General features: G+C 40.3%; 1 long non-coding RNA gene across 2 annotated transcripts in view; it reads right to left on the bottom strand.

Moving 5' to 3' along the window:
• The window catches only part of LOC137860633 (uncharacterized), a 63,353-nt gene extending 36,493 nt beyond the window's left edge, over positions 1–26,860 (bottom strand). For both annotated transcript variants that reach the window (XR_011099112.1, XR_011099111.1), the window contains exons 1-2: positions 26,699–26,860; positions 2,521–2,654 (exon numbers count right to left, since the gene is read on the bottom strand). This is a non-coding gene — a long non-coding RNA (uncharacterized lncRNA). The remainder of the gene's footprint in view (positions 1–2,520; positions 2,655–26,698) is intronic.
• Between the last annotated feature and the right edge of the window lie 284 nt (positions 26,861–27,144).

Raw genomic sequence — 27,144 nt, 5'->3', positions numbered from 1 at the left:
GGTGAAAATTATTACGTTTAAACAATGTCAATGAAAAATAGGGAGCCAGAATTTGCCTTCTTGCTCGGATGCAGTGCATGACTCAGTGCAATGATACCTGACGTTACAGGTCAAATGGAAAACAAATACACTGATGGAGCCATAATTTGCAGAAGATTTAAAACAAATTTTAGAACTTCAATTGCATAAACACTTTAAATCATGCAGATGGAGACGTGGATTTAAGTCATTAATAAATATCAGCTGACATCCCTGATATTTGGTAGAAATGTATCTTCTCTATTTCTGCACTTTAACAGAGCTTTCAAAAGGTACTTGCTCTGATAAACAGATGAATTGCATGTAATGGCCATGGCAGCTACTGGACATATTTCCACCTTTACTTCCCTTCATAGCAGTGAAATGGATGAAATCAGAGAGTGCTACCTAAATAAAACCTCTTCGGTCATGGAATAGGTAAAATGCCAACTTTTTTTGGTGTTATCAGAGTTGCACTAAGTGCCTGTAATACTTCTAGTAAGCCACTTCAGTGGCAGGCTCCTCCCCTGCCTTTAAGTGGAACAGTTTGTTCCAAGTGTGAAGGGACTGAGCACGCAGCTCCACTCGTTCTGTTCCCAGTTCTGTCACTGCCTGCACGAGTTATGTGACTTTGTCCTTTATGTTCAGTCTTCTTTGCCCTCATTTACAGATCCATGTTAGTTATGTACAGAAAACCTATACAGATTATACCCAATTTCCAGACAAAGTGAATTATCATGTCTTGATAATTTGTGTACAATTTTATATAAGTACAGAAGAAATTCAGTGCATTATGTAAAAACAGAAAATAAGGGATTTTAGCATTCCATACGAAGACAAAGTGGTTAAGAATATGGCAGTGTTAAAGGGTAAGTTTTAGACTTTCTTCATGCTCTGGAGGCAATTAAAGAAGAATTTTCAGTCTACAGTGTGGTCCATCATAGACCCGTGTTAGGTTTTGTTTTTAAATGATGTCTTGTGTGATATCAGAAGGCTCAATGTCACTCTGTAATTAGGTTTCTGTTTTCTTCCTTTATTTTAGAGTATTTTGCACACAATTCAGAGATAACTTGTTTAATTTCCTGCTTGTTGTCAAATTTCAGTTGGAATGTTCACGAACAGTATCACTTTTTTGGGGGAGGGAAATAAAACCACAGACTTCTTACCCTGTGGTTACCAAGATCTTGGTATCTGTGTTCAGAACTCTGGACTCTCCCACTCACAGTTTTCTACAATGGGATTTGAAATGTTATGCCTTTTTTTTTTTTTTTTTTTTTTTTAATAGATATCTACTTCTTTGATTTAATAGTTCTACGGTCAAGAAGGAGTTTTTATGTAGAACATTTTAATCTGTATTACTATACCCTTTTCACTCATCCTACTGCATATGGAAATTCAGTCTGCTCTGTGATTTAACATCCAGACCAACACCTTCTATACTCCTAATTTGATGAAAAATACCAGGACTTTGCATTTTACAGTAGAATCACTCTCTTTTGTTCTCTTCTACTTTCCAAAATTTCTTAAGCATCACAGGAAGAATGAAAATGAGGCTCTGACATCCATCCTACTGAAAAAACTAGCCTAAGTTGCTTTTCAGTAGAACCATAGAGAGATTGCCTGCCAATCAAGCAGCAAAAGTGTATTATTCAGAGTGTATTTGTGTCCATTTCCAAAAAGCAGCTTGCAAATATGTCCAAGTGCAATAAATTTCTTGTGCTCCAATGTATTTATGGAAGTGAGTAATCAGCAGTCAATTTTAAACAAGCTCTTTTTAATTTCATGTCTTCCCCAATATCATCCCAGCCTGTGCCAGAGAGCTACCCTGAACAGTATCATTTTCTCACACCACAGCTGCCAGCAGCTCAGTGGCTTAAGAACTGGCTGATGGGGATTAGGATTGAGGGGGGGGGTTGTAAATGGTACGTTATCCACCATCACAACCTACCAACTTTTTTTTTGTCTGTATTTTAAATGTTAAGGCAATGCTGTACACAATGAAAAAAGACTAGAAGATATGTCCAGACTAGCTACAGTTGCCCCTTCACCTGACATACTCCTTCCCTCTGATTGCTTTACAGTCATAAAATAAAACTTCTCTGTCATCAGGGAGAGAACCAAGCTCACCAAAAGCAGCTGGAGATCAACAGGAACTAGAGACAGTTACCAACGCATAACACTCTCCTACATTTCTATCTTGAGGACCTTTGTAGCTGAAAAACCCTGCCCCCAGCAGGCCAAGAGCTCTAGATGCACAGCAAAACTGCAATAGCTCTGCTACACAGAGCAGAGCCCTGTGTTTACACCAGTGGTTCTTCCTGTGGCTTCAGGAAAGGGGTGTGTGGAAAACTACTGCAAAAGCCTCTGGTGAGAGAAAAAATCATTGCAGCTTCTTCAGCAGATAATGAGCAGTGATACAGAAACACACCAAGGTGACAGGACCAAGTGTTCTTTCCTTCTCCACGAAGGAACCCGAGGTCTGCATGAAAGCTGTTCACTAACCTGCACAGCTGACAAGGGCTTTCATCCTTAGCTTCAGGTTCTAAATTCACAGCAAACAATGGGCACGTTGCCACGCAGTATGTTGGCTCAGGCCAGCCATGCACAGGGAATGACTTTGAGGGAGATGACTGGGCCTGTAAGGAGAAATATATATCAAATGTAGATGACTATGAAGTAATAGAACTAGGAGCAATTGACCAAAACAAGAAATCCATATTAAATGAAAAAATTATGCAGCATTTGGCCAAAGGAAAGGACTTAAGGACTAGTCCTAAAAGCTATAGTCCTAGCTTAGAGAACTCAACTAAAGAAAAAATATTGAAATAGTAACAAATTAAAATAGCTGCTGGCAGACAAAGGATATAGAAATGCTTTCAGAGTTGAGAAGAATATACAACACATGAGGATGTTGTTGCTTTACAAGGTACGAGCAGGACCCTCAGAGGGAGTCACCATTTGTCACTGCTTCAGAGAGGAATATGTCACTGCAACTGCCTTCAAAGTGGAGCAGCAGCACTCAGCCAGGATAATGCAAAGGTAGGGCAGCCGAAAGTGTACACAATATTCTCAGGTAGCACTGGCACAACACAGCCAACTACATGGCTGCTTATACCACAGATTAGGTTTACTTTTTCCTCCCAATTCTACCAGTACCTAAAGTAATCAGGATTCCATCCAGGATAGAGAAAATAGGGCTAGGACCTCTCCGGCTCTTTCTATGCCTGACTGAGATAAAAATAAAAGGAACAAGCGTGTTGAGCTAAGTGGCTTTTCCATTCTAACAATCTTCATGCCCTTGAAATTTAGTTTGAAATGGAGCAGCCTGCTATTTCCACATCAAAAATCAATACAATCAACAGGTTAAAACATTCTCAGTTACAATGAAAAAGTATCTGGGGAAATAATACATGATACGTTAACAAACATCTGAAAACTTAAAGGCCATCAGGAAATAGAAAATCTCTCTGCTTGCCCAAGGCAAAGACATGGCAGTATAGATGAGCACCATGCAGGAAGCGGAGGAGGTAGGGTGGCTGCTCCCAGCGCTGCCAGCTAGCTGCTCTGTGACCTTGGGCAAGTCACTTAGCTGCCCCCTGCCATCAGGAATTAAAAATTTTTCTTTAGCTTATTGCCTCACAATCTGTGTGTAGGAATTGTATTTCTCCTATGTACAGTAATTCTAGCCTAGTTAAGAATCCTCTAAACATTAGGAATGTATGCATAACGTAATAAAATGACACCATTTAGCACGAGGCTGTAGTAGAAAAGATCTCCCAGAGATTTCTCCAGCTTGCACCAACTCATCCAACTGATATTCTGGAAAATGCTGTGGACCTATAGTGAAAGTCTAATTTTTATTCACATAAAACAGAAAAGAAGCAGCTTAGCATAAATGCAGTCAGATGAATCAGAATAAATAAAGTAAATGGAGGGGGAGGGGGGAAGCTGATTTTATTATTCTCACGTTAAAATATTGTCAACAGCCTAGTTTTAACTTCCTTCTCAATGCCTGCTGCCAAAGCCTCCAGCTGCCTTAGAGATCCAGGCTCATGGCATTTCTTCGCCCGAGCATCAACTCCTGACCATGGGATGGGGTAAAACCTTCTTGCCCTCCCTCTGCCTTGAGATAATAAGTAAGAGAGAATCATTTCACAGGACTGTTTTAAACATGCTTTCATTTGACCCCTCTTTTTGAGATGCAACGTCTGTGATGAAGCTCTGAGAACGAGACTTTTTAAACAGTCTGCTGAGGTACAGCGTACAAGCTCTGCGAATGCCATATATACACACATACGAGTGGGTGTGTGGGTGGGTGTGCGTGTGTAAATAAAATGGCCTAGTTTAAAATGTCTTTAATAACCAATATTTGACAAATTGAACCAAATGGGTGCGAGCTCCCCCTGCTGACTCAGAAGGCAAAATAAAGAATCCTCTTCAGAAGGCTTTGCAAAGCCTTTTGATATTGGCTCAAGGTCAAAGGAGTGGACCAGTGTAAGGATGTTAATTTAAGCACAGTTAACAGCACAGGCTGAAAGCTAGCAACAAGGATGGTCTGTGCTTTATTTTTATTCCACTAGGATGCTTTTACAGCAGCTACCAATTCTGATTTCAGTGAAAAACCTCCTGATTTACAGAGTAACAGAATAAAATCATTTCATACAAACTTCATGCTCCCAAAAAATAGAAATATTAAATATTAAAACTGTTATCACTACAAGAATATGGGATGTTGTCTTTCAATTTTGGTATGAACACAATATATACCCGACTGCAGGCAGACACCTACCATCTCTTTCATCAGCTGTAACACACACCTGGATTACTGTACCACCTACCCTAAAAAACAAATGTAAAATCACAGCCATCACAATTTGAAGACTATGCCAGAGTTTTCACATTCACAAAAGTATATCATACAATGGCCCAATCAAAGATTATCTTCAAAAAATAATAATAATACTCTTTGAAATAGACCCTGTTTAATATTTTATTGCTATCAAGTCCAGATTTCTCCACAATTCTTCAAGCCACCTTCACAAATAACTAGGAGGACACTTCATCCTCATCCGTTGGCTATATTTTATACAGTTCTTCATTTTGGTTGCAAATATTTTATATCACAGAGAAGTTTGGATACGAACAAGTCAGTTTTTTTTTACTGCTGCATTTCCAGAGGCATTTGAAAAGGAGCTGCTGACATCTACTGGCTCGAATTTTAAAGGACTCAATTTACAGTTATTCTCAGATAAAATCTAGTGGCTATGATTTCTTTCTCAGATGATGGCAGAAGAGGGAATTCTGTTGAAATTAACAGAAATAAACCCATTCTCTGCCACTTAGCAGTTCATTTATGTCTGCAAGAAAATGTAAAGTGGAGAAGTCAGGAAGTGCATCTGCTAGGCACCAACAAATTGTCGAATGTGGAAAACACATCAGCGCCTGACTGCCACACGAGGCTGCTCCACCCAGCACAGCACAGCACAACTGCACGTTTTATGCTGCAGATACTGAAAGGATTTTGCAAATCTGATGAGGAGCACAATCAGCATCCTCATCCTCACCATTTTCTCAGAAGAGACCCAGCTCCCACTCAGCATTGTACTTGTGAGCCTTGAGGCTGCTGCCTAGAAGACTCAGTGCCAGCTTGGGCACTCAGGCTCTGCAAAATGCACATCGTGCTGGGGAGTCGGAGAGGGTGGGGAGGAGAAGAGTGGGGCTGAAGTGCTTCAGTAGGTGATTCAATATTTCAGACCGAGGGGCCATAAATAGATCCGCTCCCCTTGCCCTTGGCCTGGAATCATTCACCAAGCATCCATTATTTCACAATTCAATGCTCAGGCCAAGTCAGCTGCTTCAGATGACCATGTCCTGGCATACACAATACCCCTCTTCCCCTCGCTGTATTTACATGTCCCTTCTCAAAGCAGCCACACTGCTGTCCTTTCACTCAGCACTCTGTCTTTATATTTTTGGATGCAGGGAATGGAAATTGCACCTATTCCCAAGACAGGCATTTTCCTGTTGCATTTCAGAAACCTGGGCTAGGGCGCTGGGGCTAGGGCTTGACCAGGAGCAGCAGGTAGCTTGTGGAATGGCATCACCACACAAGCAGCTTTGGGAATGCCAGCCTGAGGAAAAGTAGGCACCTGTAAGGCTAGGGAACAACTCTGCTTACTCTGCTTTAAAAGTGTTCCTTAAATGGAGGACTGACTGTAGCACTTACAGAGGCAGACAGTTACGTGAAGGTGTTTGGGGACGCAGGTCAAGAGCAGACTATTTAGCATGCAGTGAAGCCAGGTATGAGACATCTTCCTACGTTTTTATCTCAAAACAAACTTTTTTTTTTTTTCTCCTCTTCCACACTCCTAAGGGCAGGAAACCCAATTTTTACTTCTTCAGACAAGCAGAGTTGTTCTCTTGTCAGCTGCATCACTACTGGCAAATCAGTACCTTTGACTCTCGTTGCCAATACCTGGCCAAAGCATCAGACAAGCAGGAGGGCAATTAAAATATCACTCTGGTCCAAGAAACATTATCGAAGGCACACAGGCTTCAGTGATAACATTTAACTAGGCTTACATCAAAATACTGCAGCAGACCTAGTTAACAAAAAGCATCATGCAGCTAAATTGGCCTTCTCTTTCTGTGGTCCTTTCCTCTCCGCAAATCAAAACACACATCTAGTCTGCATAATGATTGCTTCAGTTTTACAGGATTCTTACTTCTGTGGAGGCTTTCAAAAATGAATAAAAGACAGAAAAATATTTTTCACTGCTATAGTTTTCAACACTTCGAACAAACTCTTGAGATAGTACGTTACTGTAAGAAAGCTGGAAAGTGCCTGACAACTGTAGGAATGCAGCTGTGCCTGGGATGACTGGCTGAATAACCAAAACCACACCCAGAGAAAGATGAGGAAATAAATGCCAGCGAGGAGGAAGAAAGCATCGGCAGACCAGATGCTTCTCACAGCCAGCAGAGGTGCAAGAAGGCGTCATCCCAAGCCTGCTTCTGCAGAACCTCTACCAACAACAGGAATGTAAGAGGGTATGTCCAGCAGTCCCAAGAAAACGTTTTTTCCAGAAGATATCCTTCAGGAGAGGATCTGCAGGATAGAAGCATTCACTACAGAAAATTACTACAAATAAGAAAATCTAGCACAAAAATCCGTCTTTCTCCCCTACATCTGCAAGCAGACAGTGGCAGGGCCAGCAGGAGGCCTTCAGAGAACTAGACTGAATTCAAGACAGGAGGGTAAATGTTTCTCTCTTCCACTGAATATTTTGTTGCAGAATTAAATTAGGAAGTTGGCCAGGCGAAGAGAAGTGAAAATTGATGGAAAATGAGAGTGTAATTTTGGGTCAAGGAGAACTGAAGGAAAAAACAGTAAGAAAAGAGATAGGCAGATAGACAGACAATGCACTTTAATGACTACACAGAGACCCATTTGAAACAGTGCTTTATAACCTTCCTAGTGCTCATCAGGTCTCAGCCAGCCAGTAGAAGATGTGCTCGACGTGCTGCAGTGAATAGAAAGGTTCAAACATTAATTAATGCACACTAAGACGTGCCCTGCCCTAAGGGTATGCAGTTTAAATTGGACAAATCTAGAACATGAGAGTAGATAAAGAAAAACAGAGAAGAGACAAAAGCTGGGTAGTATAAAGCAAGTCATACACCTTTTGTCAGTTTTTGTTTTTTAATATTAGTATCTGTGGTAGAACAAGGATAAAGAGCTAGACAACACTGAGCTAACAGAAGCAAAAAGGGACACCTCAGATGCCTGACTTCACATTACAACTCAACGTGCTTTTGATCAGCAAAGTGAATAAGCCACAAAAGAGTGAAAGGTACACACACAGTCATTCTAGATGGTAAAATGACTTTTTATTTCCTGACAGTGATTCAATAGCATTGGGTTTGTTTACCTATGGAGTCAGCTAATGTAGAGACGTACAGCCATGCTAACGGAGATGTTCAGTCATTTGTGCTTAGCTCATATAAAATAGAGTCCAGGATGAAGTAGGCACGAGCTTCTCCAAAGTCAAGAATAATTTAAAAGTTATCTGTAAGAATGGTATACAGATTAAAAACCAGCTATAAAAGGTAAGATCCAGACCTGCATTGTCCAAGACTCTGATTTAGTCCCATTCAACGTTCCTTGGGTATTTGCTGTATTTTTCTGTGATGGTGATAAGAGAATATGGCTTAAGATCAGCCCTCAATTATATAGATTGTCCTCCATTCGGAGACCCATTAAACACAGACAGATTTGCCAAAGACTTGATATCCAAACAGCAAAACCACTAGAAATTTTGGAAACGGGTGAAGTTGGAGGGCTTAAAGAATAAATCATATTTTGGAGAACTGTACTTGGATTTAGTTAAAACAGAAGCATATCTCCTTAGATTCAGTGTACAAAATCTTGAGAGATTGTGGTGAATGCATGGCCAGTCTCTACAAATAATATAAGGCAGATGCTGTTATTAATTGGCCATTTCAGTCTTTTATTCAGTTACTTTTGTAGACAAATGTTCTTATGCCATTTGGCTGCATCCACAGCAAGGATAGAAGATTGTCATCATTTCATCACGCTAACAAGGCAGTAATAAAAAAGAACTGGCAGTCTGGAAAGAAACTGCAGAAAATGTTAATGGTGGAGCCACAGCACTGATGCCAAATGTTTCCAGTAAGGGGGTATAATTATTTTCAGGTACTTACTCTATGACAGGAAAGAAATGGCTGAGAGCTTTCCTTTTTGGATCTTTGCTCCTAAAGCAGCAGTGGTGAGATGTACTGAATGCTCACAGCAATGAGCCAGTCTTGGAGCTTCTGCTTCTGGCATCAGTAGTTGGAGTGACTTTAGAGACCAAGAGATTATAAAGCTGCTGAGCTTTTCAATTTGAATCACCTGGTACTTAACACATCCTTTAAGGCCAAGCATATGGTTAGAAAATTCTGAGCAACTCAAAGTTTTCTCTCTTAATCCGTTGGCTGACTTGTGACAAGTGTCTCAGGCGGAATATAACAGGACACCGAGGGAGAATTCACTGAATACAAATTACCTAAAGAGAGAGGCTACCTAGCATTTCTCCCTGTTTTCAAACAAAGAGCTCAGCACAAGCATCTTCAAATTTGCCTGATTTACTGAGACATTTAACTGATACAAGTATTTAAAAAATTGGGTGTCTGTTGGTGACATCTCTAAAGTAGTGCCCAGTAGACACTCACTGCCCACCGCAAGATACAGAATATTCTCCAAGGAAGAACAGCAACTTCTTGGGAATTCTGTATCCATGTAGAAAGTGTGCATATGAGGAAAACCCCTGAACAGCAAAAAATGACAAAAAGAAGAAAAAAATCAACTATAAAAAAATAATCCTTAATCAGATACGAAATGTTCTTTCTGGAGCATGTACTATACAGACAAGGAGGTACCCTTCCAATATTAAGAGCTTCCCCTACAAGATTTCAACAAAGTCTGTATTGTTTTACCTCAGTGAGAAGGTACCATGTTTTTGGAAGACCGGAGCAGACAGCCCAGTGAGAGCACAAATCACTGCAGCAGATCTAACAAACCTTACTCAGATTGCCTCAGGATTAATGCAAATCTCACCCCAAAGACACTCCCCACAATTGTTTACTAATGGCTAGGCTGAGTTTATCCCATTTTTGACTTCGTCACAGGCTTTCTGAAATGCTGGGCAAACCACTAGAATGCAACCCCTCTGCTGCCCACCTGTGAAATGGGCACACTTCCCCTGTGCACGCAGCACTTCAAGGCCTGGGTCACACACACAGATAAAGGTGCTGGCACTACATCCTTTCAGAACTCTGCTCTGTCTTAAAACTTTCAAGTTTCCCCTTCTTTCCAGGCCATCTGCAAAGCATGCATAGATGTAAAATCTACTCTGAAATAGTGTGAGAATGGTTGTGTTCAGAAATTCATCTGGAGTCCTTTACTTGCTCTCCTTCCCCTACAACTTCCTGCAATAAGTATAGACTATGCCTCAGGAAAACAAAGCTATTTGAAAAGAGAACAGCTGCCATGGTGCTGAGTCAATACAGACAGACAAAATAAAATAAAATAAACTACACTGCATCTGTGGCAATGTGTTTTTTCCCTCCATAACAATATCCCCAATGCATAACGCCTTGGCAACAGTTTAGTAAACAACAGTTCAAGCGTGCGCTTCAAAGAAATGCATCCAAACCCTGGAATCATTAAAACAATACACTAATTCCTGCAATGGGGCATCCAAGCAGCTGCTCTTGCAGTACTTTGCTTTGGAACTATTTCCTCTGCCTTGTTCATGTTCCTCTTAGTCATTTGCCTCTAAGCACTTACGGGGATGAACTGTGAGAGGGTGCAATAGTTATTTATTGCTGTTAGAAGCAACAACAGTAAGGGCAAAACACTCCACTATCTTTTGCTAGGCATTAGTAGAGAGGTACTGCTCATCTTCTCCTGTGACAAGTATAGATTTATGGAAAATACTCATCTATGTTTTCACAGAAGAAGTTTCTCTCCACTACAGCTATTTTCACAGCAAGCTACAAGGTTATCTACGCTTGGAATTCATGGTGGTAAGTCATAATCAACTAAAAGAAAGCCAAACAGGACTTAACTCTTCTTGATCTGCACAAAGACCATCACACTGATTATTTTATACAATGGCCAATGTAACCTAAGGAAGACATTAGAAATGTTTGCTTAGTGCTAGGGTATTAACTGTGTCATCCCTCATTCGTCCTGTTAACTGCATTAAAACATGCACTAACCCAGAGGATATAAAGTCACAGTAAACATGCTCTCGGGGACATCCAGAAATACTGAAAATAAAAATAGAAAAGTGTGGCATTCTGGCCAGGGAGTTCAGGCATTTGGATCATCCCTTCAAACTTTTGCTTCATTTGAGGCTAAAGAGCATTCTGTTTATGTAAAAAAGACACCTGCAAAAAAAAAAAAAAAAAAAAAAAAAGGCTTTAAAAAGTGGGAAAACCATGCCATGTGTTCAGAAGCAAAGTTTAAAAATGGCAGCTTTGTGAATGTTCTGAACCGTAAACTGGTTTTGTGAATATTATGAAAAGCAAAATGTACATTAGCAAATTGCAGCATTCATACTCTGTGAAAGAGAATTTGTACAGCTGTAGACCGGTACATTTGATCTGTGAAACTTCAGTAGAGCAGTTTTTCATAGGAACAAGCCAAATTCTTTAAAAATCTTTCTTTGCGTGGGAATAAGGCCTTTTAGAAACTAATAGGCTCATTTTTATTGTTCTCCCCTTGTTCCGCAAAGCATTCTCAGGGATGTAAAGGACTTTTCACTGGGGCATAAAGCAGAACACCAGACACGGTTGAAGTAGCACCTAATAACACTAACTCTCATACAAAATTTCTTATGACTTTGTACACTACCTCTTATCCCTCACACCACTGAAAAGAGGACAGGGCACTGCTTCAGTCTGCTCCCCTTAACTCTTTTGGAGGCTGAATCGTTCTGTAAGGTTTCCACCGTATTCTCTGCACCTCCTGCACAAGGAAGACTGGATGTGGCCCTCCTGTCTGCAATTTGATGTCTGACTGCATGAATGAGTTTCACACAGAAATGAAAATGAGGAAAAAACAGGAAAATGTATTTTATGGACACAGATTAGGAATCTTGACACTACCAATCACATCTTTATGGGGCAGGATATAATTAAGATGTCAAAAAGTAATAAATTAGTACCAAAATAGAGCGATCTTTAATAATAAAGCTTTCATGTCCATAAAGAACTTTTTCTGTTGCACAAAAAGCTTCCTAGATATAACAGAGCCAAATACATTAGACTTGTATTATCATTTATATCAGTTCCTTTGCACATTCCTAGCAGCATAAAGGAATCTACAGTGCATACAAGTAACCTACGTCGAGCCTTGCCTGATGGTATTGCATAAAGAGGTCTTGTGGACTGTATGTTTGCCATAGTTTTATCCAGGGATGCACCTTATTAATGGCTAGAACCTGCACATGATCTGTATTAGAGTCACAGCAAAAATATTTTAATATTCCTTTATAGGTAGCTCAAGCACCTCTGATTTTTTTTCACAGTATACATGTCAACTACTACCTCCTATGTATTCAATGGTGAATAATATGGGATCCATATTCCCAGCCCTAACCATAAAAATACAGAAATCTTGAGAACAGTGGAGTAAAAGCTCAGTTTTCTGGAACCTCTCTGACAGAAAACTCTAAGGAATTCAGGTAACTGTATCTTCTAAGTCGTTTTTGCAAAGGCTTGGTTTAACTAAGCAAAACTTTGAGGCTATGGTTCATATTTATATTTTTTTCCCCCTTTAAAAATCACCAGTTATTAGCACGGCTATTTCTAGTGACAGGACTGTATTATAATATTTGCTTAAAGTTTTGTCATTGATCATCTAAAACTGGAAAGTATCCTTGTTTCTTACTGCTCTATTTATTAGAGAAATATTGTCTACATGTTAACCAAGCATCTCTACAATGACATTGTTATAAATATGTAACACTTCTATCCTGTGTTTTTCTTACCCTGCCAGCAGGCATGCACAAGTAATTTTACTCATACAAGTAGTGCCAAAAGTCAAACAAGGCCACTCATCAAATATATATAGATTGTGCACCTAATGCTTGAAGGACTGAAGCTCTCTTCTAAAATATTAACTGAAAATAACCTGTATTTGTGCCATCTTCAAAGACAACACATATAGCCAATGACAAATCATTCAGCTATTATATACACTACCACCCCACCCCCCAAAAAAGGTATATTCATTAGACGCTTCTATAACTGTATGCAAATTATGGCCAGCAACATATTTCCAAAAAGTGAAGCAACAATAAAACAAAATCTCTCACTAAGGGTACCTGAACCACATGGCACTCTTAATTAGCTTTGCCCTTGAAAGCTGTAAGAAAAATACATCACCAAGAGTTTTCGAAACCACTTCATCATCACAAGAGAAGTAGATTTGGTATTTTATGTACCTACTCAGATGACCAGATCAAAGTGTTCTTTATGCATTCTTCATAATAATTGAAAAATATTCCTATCACTATCAAAAGCTCACATAATCCAAAAGCCTGATGCATCTTTATTTTAAAAGATATGGGGAGAAGGAGATGTTTTAGCCATTTTCTTTGCACTAGCTGAATGCCATCTTGTAGATTAAAGAAAGTTTAAAAGAAAAGGGTGTGATCTGAGAAGATATGCTAACAATAGTGTGCGTTACTGTGCTGCACTGTCACCAAGGTCATTCTAACAAACTGGATAACCACCCAGTTTTTTTGTTTTGTTGTTTTTATTAATAGCCCAAGACATTTAATCTCATGAGTACAGACATAATGGAGCTCAACCTAAGAACTCTGGGCCTGCTCAGAGGTTAGGCTCAGTTTAGTGTCAGTTCAAACTAATTTAAACTCCCATCAGTGAGCTGTTTGCTGCTGTGCGGGTAGCTAAGCAAGGAGGAAGACAAGCTCAGAGCAGTCCTTAAGCTATCTTAACTCACTTTGGAAGGAATGTCTACATTCCTGTGTATATAAACTGTATCAACTCCTACAAATTTTGCTATAGTGACAAGGTGCACGCAACTGGGATAGGTTCCTATTTTCAGCCAAGCTCCTGTCCCACTTATAGTGAAGTTAAATACTAGACTTTTCAATGTCAGAAGTGCTGGGTCACTCTGTAAATCTCTCTCCAGTATTACACATCCTCACATGTTAAGAAAAAAAAAAAATCTGTGTTTGTTTGTTTTGTTTTGCATTCACAAGAGCACAAATTCTCGCTAGCAGATGTCTAGGTTAATGCAGAGGCAAAGCTGTAAGTCATTCTCTCCCTTTAAAATTAAAGTCGTGGAGCAAGAGACATCATTTGCATAAGTGGAAGAGTCAACAACTTAAAGTGGTTTGAAAAACTTATAAGTTTACCAAAAAATATTTCACAGGGAAATTAAAAAGGCACATAAAATACAGAAAGCCATAACAATGTCTGCCAAAATCTAGATGCAAATATATTTAGGATTGGTTCCACTTTATGTTTGTTTTAGTTCCGCCGTAATGCTTAGATTTGCCTGGAGCTGACTCACACTGCTTCTGAAAGGAAACAAAGTTTAACGTCTCAATTGAAGAGTGCAATCTGCCCAGGCACTGGATCTCCACGGCTTTTACTGACCAAGAAAATTATCTGATTTATAAAATGCTTGACATCTCTAAGAGCTTCTCCACAGGCCCAAATACCTTGCCTAGCCCGAATTAGCTATAGCGGATAATTCTGCAGAAATGTTTAGCAAGCTTATTAGGCCCTGCGTACTAACAGAGAAAGGGGAAAAAAAAACTATTGCCATGGCTATTGGATCCTTCATGTAAAACATTTTTCAGGACAAAGATGACAGCAGAATGCTTTATTGCTATTTGCTTCTGTCACCAGCCTGAGTTTAATTCAAAGTTTATTAAAGTAAGCTGGAGTCAGAAATTTAATAAACTCATAAAATGCAACTATTTTATACATTCCCTTGATGGGATGCTTCAGGACAAGGTACATCTCAAGAAGAGACACAGGCAGTCTGCATTGTTTCACTGTAAAACCTGTCTCACTCTAAAAATTTCCAACTGGAAAAAAAAAAAAAAAAAAAAAGAAAAAAACATGTGAAATAATAAGTAGAAATATACATATTCTGGTTTTTGATACATTTACATAAGCCATACACACACACATAAATAAACTGTATAGATATACAGCTCATACATATATGGTTTATGGCCAAAAAAGTCTCACCAGATCAATATTCTCCTGCAGTTCGGTTACAGAAATTGCAGCAAGTATTCACTTGGAGCCAGGCTGAGCTGGGCTCAGCTGCGTGTGTCACGTCCCATCAGAAACGCTCCTGGTCTCTGTCACTTCTTTTCAAGCTCACAGAAGCCAGCACCCTCCCCAGAGTTCAAGCCTTAGCAGTGGGAACCCAAAGCTCCCAAACTGGTTCCCACACCGCAGTTTACAGAGGTCATGGCTTGAACTGCTGCAGTGCTGGGCCAGGTGGGCCAGCCTGTCCTAGGGAAAGGTTTGGAAAGTAACATGAGGCTCCTTTGTGGGCCATCTGTCCAACCACAAATCTTTTTTGACTCACTTTTATTTTTGTCTCAGAAATGTATGGGACTATTTGAACTTATGGGATAACATCTGAAGGTCCAGATGGGTGCATCTATTTTTCTGCCATCACCACTCTAAGGTGCTGAGGATCCCCCTGCTGAGGATCCCATTAACATGTAAATCTTCCCATCTTTGCCTGACACCTGAATTTTTCAAAATAATTTAGAACCCTGTTTTCTCACCTGCAGGGTACCTCTTCCTTTTAAATGGAAATCAGGCGTTCAGTGTCTTAGCCTAAAGTGTTAAATTCAGAACCATTTATCAGCTTCTCTCAACCCCCATTCATCTCTCAATCATCATTTTAGAGAAGATCAAACTGTCCTTGGTTCTCCTCCACCAAGAGTTCTAATCAATAACCAAGGATATTAAGCAATATAAAATACTCTGTGCCTGGGCGACAGAAAGATTTTGTTGAGACTTTGGAGGATGGACTGCACAATTTCACTTCTGGGTCTACCATTCACAGCTGTCATGAGAAAACCAGGAATCAACTCTCCTCTTGTATAACAGCTCAGTCATGAGGCTCCACATCCCAGCAAGCACCACCTCCGGCACACCAGGTTATCAGATATTCTTTGCATGTTCCTAGTGAAATCTTGGTTCCACTGCTTGGCAAACACCCATCAGCTTTGACAGGGTCAGGATTTTATCCTGTATGCTTTGCACATTGCCTAGAATACGACAGTGACCCGCACTGCTCCAGAGTTTGAATAGTTCCTATTAATATATGAATGTATATTTGCCATGTTTACACTCTAAAAGATGTGCTAGGAGATCTTACAACACCGTAAAGCTGATAAATATAAATATCAGCTTTACTTATTTATATAAATAAGAGCAGACAGCTTGAATTTAATGAGAAGCTTACAGATAACTCAGCTGAAAAGCCTTTAGTAAGGCTTCCTTTGGCTTCAGAAGTTTTACTGCTCCAAAAGAAGGTTCAGACAGCACAACAACAGCAAACCAAAGCCAGTGCCATCCCGCTGCTGCTGCCTGGCAGAGGGCTCAACCATCAAAAACGGTGTAAATTGAACAGGAAAACTAATGTTTGCTCTGTCAGCTGCACCTGCCTGTCAAGTCATGCTGCCCATTAGAGGTTATTTTCCAAAATCTCTTAACCTAATAAACTTAATAGACACGATGATATTTATGCTCCTGTGAAATACTGCAGCCTGTCAGTGCTGGAATACTTGACTACCAAATCTACCAGTTAGCTCCCATCTCCAGAGGATTTTAGCTCATGACAGAAGTGAATTGGAAAAGCAGATGGTTTTACAATGGTTTTTGGAGAGAAATAGATCCCGTACCAGAGCACAGGGTTTGAAAATAGCATTTCCCCCCGCTTCTCCCCATTACATAAGAATTAAGTGTCTCCATTAAGTGTTTACAAACCACATTATCCAACAGGCACAGAGCAATAGGTTTAAATAAACAAAACCAAGGGTTTGTGCAATTTGGTATCAGTGTACACACACATATAAAACAGGTTTGTTTTAGTCTATTACACGAAATAACTGCCTCAGATGCTGTTATGGGCACTCATCTCTGACATGGGACATTTAATTCCCCATCAGAATCAATTAACTCATGGTTGAGACTACAACTGCAGGGAATACTAATTAATAACTATTAATTAGTCAATTAAAGGTTGGGACAGCCTGTCAGCCTCTGTCTCAGGTGAGTGTTATACAATACAAGGCTCACTGGAACAACCAGTTTGAAACTAAGCACATTTTCCTTTTGAGGAAAGTAATTAATCTGCTGCTTGTAATTCCACTCAGTTTCTTCATTAAAAGCAGCATTCCTTCCCCCTCACTGCAGACTGCCTAGCAGACAACCCTCCTCGCTGTGCTCACCTGCATCACAACACCGAGATGCACACCACTCTGGTCACAGTCCCTCTAGTTGCCACTGGGTCCTGCAATGAGAGGAACAACCACAGCTTAGCCAGGCAGTGCAGCTCGGCACGGGGCCGTAACGCTGCTGAGTGCCGGAAGCCTGGTGCCGTGCTGCCACGAGGGTATTGCTGTGTGGGGAGATGCTGGTTTGTGCTTTTGTCAGCTCAGAAGGGGAATCTGCTTCCCCTCCACAAACCAGCTGACAGCTCGAGCATCCCAGCTGCAAAAGAGGAGGTCAGAAAGCTCCAAACATGAGGTGAGGCCACCAGCCTTTGACATAACCTCCTAAAATACAGAAAGCTGGAGGGAGGATTTCTGCACGGCCTGGCTCACTGAGCTGCTGCACACCTGTGGAGTGATGAGAAGGGTTCTATGCAAGGATATTAAAAGAGCTTGTCAGCATCTCAGCATAAAGGAAATGAGCACAAAGAAAACTACAGTTTACAAATAAATTCAGGGAGAGAAAAAAGAAAATAACCGCAGCCCAAGAACATTCTCCACATTTTTCCTGTATGAGATTTTATTAAAGGCAGCTCTGAAAATGATCACTATGAAATGTAGTTGGAAAATGAGTGCAATCTTCATATTCTGCTCCTGCAGAAAACGCGTGTGCATTTTGTAAAGAAGTTAAAGAATAGAAACTAATGAGTTCTACTGATTCTTTAACAGGACATTTTCCAAATAAATTCACTGGAGAAAGCCACGCCGAGAGCAGGCAAAGGGGCTGAAACCCCTGACCCTGTATCAATCCATGTAAATACACATTGCACCACTGCACAGTTATGCAATTACAGTATAGAAAGAAAAGCACATACCAAATACACTCCAACTACTGCAGCACTTATGAAATCTTCCTCCTTTATAAAAGAATTTGTGTTGCTCCTGCCAAGGAAAATGAGTAAGTAAAAGGCAACCTCTATTCTATTTCCTGCTGTGTAAAGGAGACACCTAAAGATAGTTTTTGCTGTGTATTATTTGCCTGCCCTATGTTATTAACAATACAAAAAGAGGATGGCCAAGCCACATGTGCTACATCATTCCCTAGAGCTTTCCCATGAACTTCCTCCATGATCCTGATCAGCTCTGGTATTTAAGTGAAGAGCAAACATTCCTAGTCTGTCCTTACTCTGTTTTGGGACCTTCCATCAAAACCATGTCAGAGGTTTCTTCCCAGAAGCACACAGTCTCCAGCTGCACACCCTGATAGCTTCAAAATGCTCACTCTCCATTTAGTCTAACCAAAAATCAAACCTCAAACTTCCCCCAAGCTGCTAACAGCTTTGAGAAGTTGAAACATGTATAAGAATGGCACTCACCAAACTGGGAGATCTGCAGTTACTGATCGGGGAGAAATGTGTCATGGTTATTTAGATACAAAATAGCTACGACTGCTCAAGATTTCCAGAAGTAATAACAGTCTTTATTTAAAGCACAGAGGCAAAAGAACAAAGGGAAGAGGAAATTAAAGTAAATCTTGCACCACTGAGCTGGCACAGACCACTAGATCAATGCCAGCACACAGCTCCGCCGTACGGGAGCTCTGCATTCTGATCACTAGCAGTCTGCATGGAAATGCAGCGCTAAAGGAAGAACAAAGGACAAAGAGAAAGCAAATACAAATGCATATGCACAAACATTCAATTGGGGTTTATTCATAAAAAGAATTTCATTCCTTGCTTCCTCCTCTGAAGCAACACGATGGCTCTTTCTGCGCTTGCAATATAGCATATTTCAATGATCCACAATTACATATTTGCATACGTGCAGTGTGGATGCTGTATCCACCTTTACTTTCAAACAGCAGAAATTAATTTTATTAGTTCAAAGGCATCATACTTTGCTCTAAACACACATCCCAGGGAAATGACTTCTAATAGTAAGCTTTTCTCTTGTCAGCATCACGGCGTGCACAAGTGCCTGGGCTGGAGTAAAGGGGTAGTACTGGTTTTTGTGCAATTTCAGTAGTACTGTAGGCTTCCTACCTCCATTATCATTAACAGCTGGGCTTTCTGATATTCCCTAGTGCCAGCAAGTCTTTCTTGATCACTCCACCAAAGGCCACAGAGCTTGATTGCTGGACGAGTTGTTAGCTTTCAATAGTCTCTCTCTAACGGCAATATTTTTTAAATGATTAAGATTAGGGAGCAGGTTTTTAAAGGTTTTCCAGCACCAAGAAGAGCAGATAAGCATCTGGAGGCACTTTTCGATGCATCAGGGAATCCAGTTTCCATTGTTCCCAGACATTGTTTTATATTTCATAAAGATACATAAATGTTATTTACAGGCAGGAATGAACTAGACTAGTGCAAAACCAGCAGCAGTACAGTTCATCCACCCCAAAACACTGACCCTCAGGCCAAATCATACCCTTCCACATAGCCAAAAGCCCTGCAGACTACTGGTAAAGCACATCCCAGGCCCACACGGTGCCTGTGCTCTGCTCCAGCTCAGCCACCCCAGACAACACAGCTCTGGGAAAACAGTGCTGGGACTCTGTGCACAGGCTCCCAACCATGCAGGGGTTTTTATTCCATGTCTACTCACAGAAATACCTTTGCAACACAATTCTTCCTTGCTACATGGGCATGGTGCGTGCCATGCACAGCTTCAGCCCCTAGCATGGAGGCAATCTGTTCTGATCCCTTTGGCACAGCAGCAATGATGCAAGGACCTGCTGTGCGCACAGCTGGACACCTCTGGACAACACAGGGGAGTCTCCTTCCACGGGGCTGGAAACAAACATTTACTGAGGAGTCAAAGCTGTCTGTTCACTGATTAAAGCTAACCCAAATAATCAGACACATTTTGTTCTCTAATCATCAAGCTACTGTCCAGATTATCTTTGACAAGTGAAAAGAAAAGATTGAATTTACTTCTAATTTACTTCTTTAATAACTGACTGTGTGATGCCCCATTTGTTATATATTTCTGCCTCACACTGTTCAAAGAGCAAATACAAGTTTTAATATTGTTTATGTTACTATCATTTGAAAATTAATAGCTTTTCATATATCTTTTGACTTCCTAGTGGCTAAAAGGAAAAAAAAATCTTAAATATATTCAAGGCTAAGTGTCATTTAAACTGCCTCTGATATACATGTATTACAGTAAATTACCATAAACATGCTACCCAGTGATGGAGACAAATGCCCAAAGAGAAAACCCGTGTAAACAAGACAACTAAAACTGTCTTATACATATTTAAGGGATCCATAAATGAGAGATAGTCATAAACTTGACAAAGGTAATAGAAGATATATGTTAAACTTCATTGCTATAAAATTCAGGCTAAAAAGGTGATATAAATATTTTAGTCTTTTATCTAAGACTATCTTTAAAGATTTAGTTTCTCTTCATCTGCTTTGGGGGTGGTTGGAAGAGGAGTGGGGGGTTGTAGGCTTTTCTTTTCCTTTTTTTTTTTCCTTTTTCCCTTTTTTAAACCTTTCCACCTTCTGTTAGTTATTTTGAGCTCTGTTTCTTTCCTACCATGTTTCTTAGAGAGCTTGTTAAACGTTGCTGCACTACACACAAGTCTACACGCATACACCCACAGAGTTACTGAATGATAGCTGCTAGTCCTCCGAAGAAAGGGCTTTCAAACTCATGCATCAATTTCCCATTACTTAGAAATCCATGTTTGTGACAACCGACATGCACAGACCACTTCTGTGATGGTGGGGCGATTTTCTTCTCAGCCCAGCAGGCTCAGGGCTGTCTTCCCTTCTGTTCAAAGTCCCAAGCAATCGGCTGTAACCAGCCCTGACTTCATGGCAGCCCTGGTCAGGGCAATCTGCAGACGCAGCAGCACCCACAGCTCCCCTGCAGTCCCTGATCCCTGCTGTTCTTCCAGTCTCAGCAACTCAAATCAAGAACGAGCCTAAGAAGGAGAGCAGGATCTCTCCTTACACCACAGACACTGCAGCTTGAGACATGCGTACAGCGTGCCCTCCTCCCCACTGCCTTCAGCCATGCTGCTGCTCAAGGAGCAGCTCTTACTTCCTGAGCACAAATACTAGATGATCAACAACATTTCTGTTGCCAAAAGTCTGATTTTATCATGATCTTGAAGTACTTAGTACTTCTAAATTCCTAGGTTTTGCATAGGAATCTCACCACATTTAATATCTAGTTCCCAGGGCTGCAAAGGAAAGGGTCTTGAAAAATGTCCAGAATTATTTTTTTTTTAAATGAAAAGAAAGAGGAAAAGAAATAGAAGTGATTTCTGTGGGATTTAATTTCAACCTCAAAAGCCATGGCATGGCTCCTAATGTCGGCATACTGGCCAGCACTGGACACAAACACAACATCCGTTGCGGGCTCAAATATCCAACACCCTGATTCAGAAACACAGCTGCCACTGTTTTACACCAGCACCTGCCCCAGCACAACTTAATGAGAAATATTTCTCCCTATATAAACAAATGTATCCCACTGAGGTGCAGAACTTCTATGTGTAACATGGAGATAAGTGTTAATGCCCATTACGTGTACACTTATTTGAACATCATGTAGCTGATAGTTTTTGTTTTAGTCTCCTGTCACAACCTCTAAATTTCAAAGACTATATATAAAGATATAGTACACATATATAAAATGGAAAAAAGTAAAATGTTTTATGATTTCCATAAAATACATTTGTATCCTCCATGGTCCTTACTTCCCATGTGAACAGCCAAATATTCAGGTTCTGTGGAACACCCCTATATACATTTTCCTACTGAGGAACAGTCCCATACACATCAGTTAGTAAAAGGAATTTGAGATTGATTTATTGCATCTAAAAGTTTGGGATGTGTCTTTATATTCTACTCATTCCTACAAGCAAAATTCCCTGGAACAGCCATGAGAGCACGTTGATATTTAGGGCCCTGCTCTTTTGCTCCATCTCTCAGCAATCTCCTCATCAAGTCAGTTCAATTTTCACGTGTTTCCCCTCTCAGCCCCAACAGGCACTCCTGGTAATTGCCCAGCTCTGAAAGCCAAGCAAGGTCTTTTCTGGCTTGTGTTATTAGTAGCGGTAGATTTTGTGAAATCAGAGGTTAGTTAATAAGCCATCAGGACAGTCTGAACTGTCACAGCAGTCCTGGCAGAAGTAACAACACAGATTTAGCTGACATCTATAGGGTAAAAAGATAAAATAAAGAAACTGTCATTCATAAGCAATTGCTTTTGAATCAGGAACAACAGGAAAAGACACTAACGTTCAAAAATATCCTGACATTTTGCCAATAGAGTTTAAATTTCTAGTGTTGTTTATTTCAGATCCTATACTTCAGGGGAGGAGGGGATTTTTTTTCCACTTTTTTTCCTGTTCTGAACTTTTCTTATTTAATTTGAGCAAAGATGGGCCAGAACCAAAGCCTGTGATCCAAGTATTCCCACACTTTCTGCTCTTCAAAATCAAAATCTATACATTGTGCCTGTGATCCATCTCTCACCTTAATGACTGTCTTGTTTCTCTTATTCCCTCTCTGAGCCTGCTTGCCAGTCTGTTTATTTTCTCTTCATCAACTTTTTTGGGAAGAGGCCATTTCATTTTCCATCAAGTCTCTTTTCTCTTCCATCGATTCTTATTCTGTATTTCTCCCTTTTGCCCTCACACAGCACTACACACATTTTCCTCTCCATTAAGTTAACTCACAATTCATCAAGATTGTGCACTCCGGAGCCAAACAGATATGGAGCTGTTTTAGAAGAAAAGGCAGAGATTGCTCCAGCTCACTAATAAAGGGTATCAATCTTGCTCCCTTTTAAATGAAACATGTTGTAAGCTTCTCTTAGTCACACTAATGAAAGTATTTTGCCAAGTTTATCCCTAGCATGAGTCCCAGACCAAAAAGTGAGGAAGGACGGGGTACAGCATTGAGAATAATGGAGCTATATTTTTAGTTAATGGATACTACATATTAGAAGTAGTAAGAACCTTTCCAGGGCTAGGAATAGGATAATAATGAGCACTTTGTACTTGGAACAGAGGGCCAGGACCCTCCCTCTAAGTGGCATACATAATGGCTCTGCAATGCTTTCATGAGGTCAGTGTAGAAGTCAACTCTTACCTGACTATTCTATGAGAGTCTTGGAGGGGTGGGGTAGGAATTCTGATCCATAATTAAAAGGGTTTTATACATTCAAAGCCAGGAGAACAGCACATAGCTAGCTCAGACATCCTTCTTCAGAATTTCTCTCGCATTCCACCAAAGTAACCACTATTGATATTTATCACAAAATAAATGCCTAATGGGACAGTTCTCTGTTTGCACAGCAACTCCAGAACTGCACCTCCCTCTAATAACCACACAAGCTCCTGGAATACAAGGAGGGATAGAGCCTCTGTGAACTGCTTCAGGAGACAAGGGGTTTACTTCCAAGGATGGGCAGGCCGCTCACTGCAAAACATCTACATGCAGAGAAGCAAGAAGCTCTGCTTTCTTTGTGATTATATTCTAGTTCGAGGATTTCAAGGGGGTGATTTACTGAGTAAATAGCAAGGTTACCAAACACTCACACTGCAGATTTTAAGCTTCACACAAAAAAAAAAAAAAAAAAAAAAAAAAAAAAAAAGTAAAATACAATGAAAACAAAGACTGTTTGACTGTTTCTCATTACAGAAGCCAGTGAAATCTACAACACGTAGCAGAGCTGGAGTGCCAAAGATGTGCATGTACACCTGATATTAGGAGTTTGGAGGCATAAATATTAATGAACAAACTATGGGGTGGAATGACAAGATGATGGGCAAGATGGAAAAGACAACAGAGCAAGTGAACAGCATCAGCAGGTCCATGGTGTTACCACAGATCCATGGACCTTGTCCTATCTGCATCAGGGTTTCCACCTGCAACCCTGACCCTGTCTCCTTCCTTGTGCCTCAGCAGGTGCTCACATACCTGAGAGCTCTGGAATGGGTCTCCTCTCCCCTGCTGCACAGAACTTACTAGATGCAATGCACAATAGTACAAGCAGCCAAATAATGTTTGTCCCTATGTCTTACACATCTACTACAAGGAATCAGTTTGAATTCAACTGAAACAATTTATTCAATCCACATTTTTAAGGGGGGGGGGGGGGGGGGGGAGGGGAGGGGATTTTTTTCTGGCTTTACTGATAGGTTTCATTAAATTCTGCTGTTCTACAAAATTGGAGGACAAAAAAAAAAAAAAAAAAAAAAAAAAAAAAAAAACAGTTCAATTTTTAAAGTATCCTTCCAAAATAAGGTTACAGAATTATTTTAGAAATTGCTAAAATGCCACAATACTTTGGTATTTCTGAAAAAGTTTCATCTATTATTTATCAGAATATTTTGTTTTGACATTATTGAAATTTCTCCTCTCATGTCACTTTTTCTTTTATAGAAGGTATTTTCCAATTTTCAGATATTTTCTTATCTTCCCAAAGATCCATTTTTAATTTAATTTATTAGTTAATTAGGCAAATGGGAAAAGTCAGCCTAGTTTTGTTCAGCTCAGGACATTTCCAAGAGCATGGTCTAACATTCTCATTTTAATACACTGCACATCTTATGGCCAGATGCTACATTAAAAAAAAAAGTTAAATAATAAAGTGATAAAGTCTAATTCCATCCTGTAATCCTAATTTAATATGAGCCGTGTGCGCACAGCTGAGGATGACATTTTTAAAGTCACTTCACTTTTCTGCTAACATCACTTTAGGGATTTAAAATCCATTCCCCCCCCAGTCAAATTCTACTTTTCTAGTTTCTACTTCATCTCCTCCCTGCACCAGCACTGAGCGAACAGAGTCTAACGCCAAGCGCACAGCCCACGACTCGCTCTGCAGTCTCTGTATATTCCTTTCCTTACAGTTCTTAAAGCAGGGACCACAGAAGAGCTTTTTCTCCTTTCCAGCTCTAGAAGTTACTCAGCAGGGACCTGCTGAAGGCGGTATGCATCCTTTGCTTCTTCCTGCAGGACAGCACACCTCCCTGATCTTCCATATCCACCCAGCACTCGGTACCAGAGTGGCAGATGTGTTATTGGAATTGAGCAAGGTGCGACCACCTCAGCCTTACCTGGTGTCTCTCCCCATCTTCTGTTTACCTTCCACATCATTACAGTAGTCCCATTTGCTGCTCTTAATTCCTTATTCTCCCTTATTCCCCTGAGAAACCTCATCAGCTTTCATCCTGAAATAATATGACATATCATCACCAGCTATCACAGATGACAATTTCTCTGTCTCTCCTGGGGAGCATATTTTATACCTGCTTCCTCTTCTGCAGCTCATCAACACAACAGACCTTTAACAACTGAAAACAAAGATCGTTTGCTTGAGTCTTTACACTATACTTTGCCCAAAAATAAATAAATAAATAAATAGCAGGAAGGCAGAAGAAGCCAAGTAATCACCAGAAGACAGGATCTCAACACCCACAGACTCACAACTATCAAAAAGATCAACGCAGATTGATGGGACAATGTAAATAGTGATTCTTACTTTGATAAGCACAAAACATGATCTGTGATGATGATATAAGTTGCTGCTTCGGTTGTTTTTTAATGATAAGTGAACTCCTTGGTTGTCTTCTCTCTTCTGATAGTTTTGAAAGGAGAGACTGTACAATGGCAGGGAGCAATTGAATTGTAAAGACAGAGGCACAGATGGATAACAACTCTCTGTCATTTGTTCCTGAAACTTCCTAAATGAAATTCACATCAAAATGTGAAAATCTGCAAAGCATCATTAATTTCAAGGGATTAGAGCAAGATTTTAAGCAGGAACTATGAAATAGTTTCTGTGTGTACTCTTCTGATGTCTTTCCTATTTCATCTAATTAACAATAAAACAGATGTCCCGTGACAAAATCAGCTTTTTCATCCAATAACACTCTGACAATCTAAAAATGCCAATCCCTTCACATATGTAAGTTAAATGTCACTGGAGACAGTTGATGCAATTTAGAGATAAGAGCAAAGTGAATATTAGCATTGGGTAACTAGCTACAGGAGTGCACAATCCTACTGCCCGTCCTCCAAATTTAGAGATCTCCAGTGCAGTGACTTTTGGACTAACCTTGTTTGCAACATCACAGATTTCCTTTACCTGACTGCATAAGCACAGTAAAACTCATAGCACTGATGTGTACTTCCAGGGCATGGCCCAAAAACCCCAGCTCCATGAATATTCACTCTCAGTTACTCACTGACAGTTTGTACCTCCTGCTAATTTACCACCTGCCCACCTCTAGATGCTGTGAAGGTAGCTCACATGCAGGCTGGCATTGCAGGCAGGCTGTTCCTGGGGAGGGAACCCTCTGTTGGCTTACATTGCTGTTATGTGGTGGCAGGAAGCACCCATGGAGGAAGGTGGTCAAGGCTATTTCAGATGGAGCTTCTCCTTTAGGTGCTTCTCTGCAGAACTGCCCTGCCTTAGGGAGATTTGCTCACAGAAGTTAAGTTCTTGTTAGAACACTTTTCTCCCTTACACTTAAAAGGCCAATTTTTAAATGGTGACGAAGACCAACATGGGGCACCTCTTTGCCTCTTACTAACTTCACTGTCTCTACTGATGTTCCAATCAGTTAAGACACAAATGCAGAACTTCTGTTGGTGAATCCATGTAATGCAACAGGGGGGAAAAAAGCCACTCACCTTGACTTTTCCAAAGTTAAATCAAGTAATCTTCAGAGCATTACAAATGCCCATAAAACTCGCTATGCTCTCCTCACTCTCATTTGACACAGGTGTCACAGTCAATCCCTGCAACAATCCATTCTGCCCTCAAGCAAAACACTCATCTCTCTGAAAATTTGCACCACATGGCCCTAAGTTCCTTCCTGCTGTCACACACACCCTTCTTTAATTCTTCCTTAATTGTTTACATGTGTCAAGTCACCCCCTATTTCAGCTGACCCTATTTTAGAAATCTTCACAACCTTCAGTTTAAGAATGTCTCTTCCTCTTATCCCCGTTATGTCCCCTCAAAGAAAATGGAGTTATTTTTGACATTCAAAAGATACCCTTCAGAACAATGCAATTATTTTGGAGATACTACATCTCTTTATGAAATGTGATATACAGTACTCAGAGCGACTCCA

This window comes from Anas acuta, chromosome 8 (genome assembly GCF_963932015.1).
Source record: "Anas acuta chromosome 8, bAnaAcu1.1, whole genome shotgun sequence".
In the NCBI taxonomy this organism is placed as follows: Eukaryota; Metazoa; Chordata; class Aves; order Anseriformes; family Anatidae; genus Anas; species Anas acuta.
Note: the sequence above shows the minus strand (reverse complement) of the source record. Positions and strands in the feature narration are given on the sequence as shown.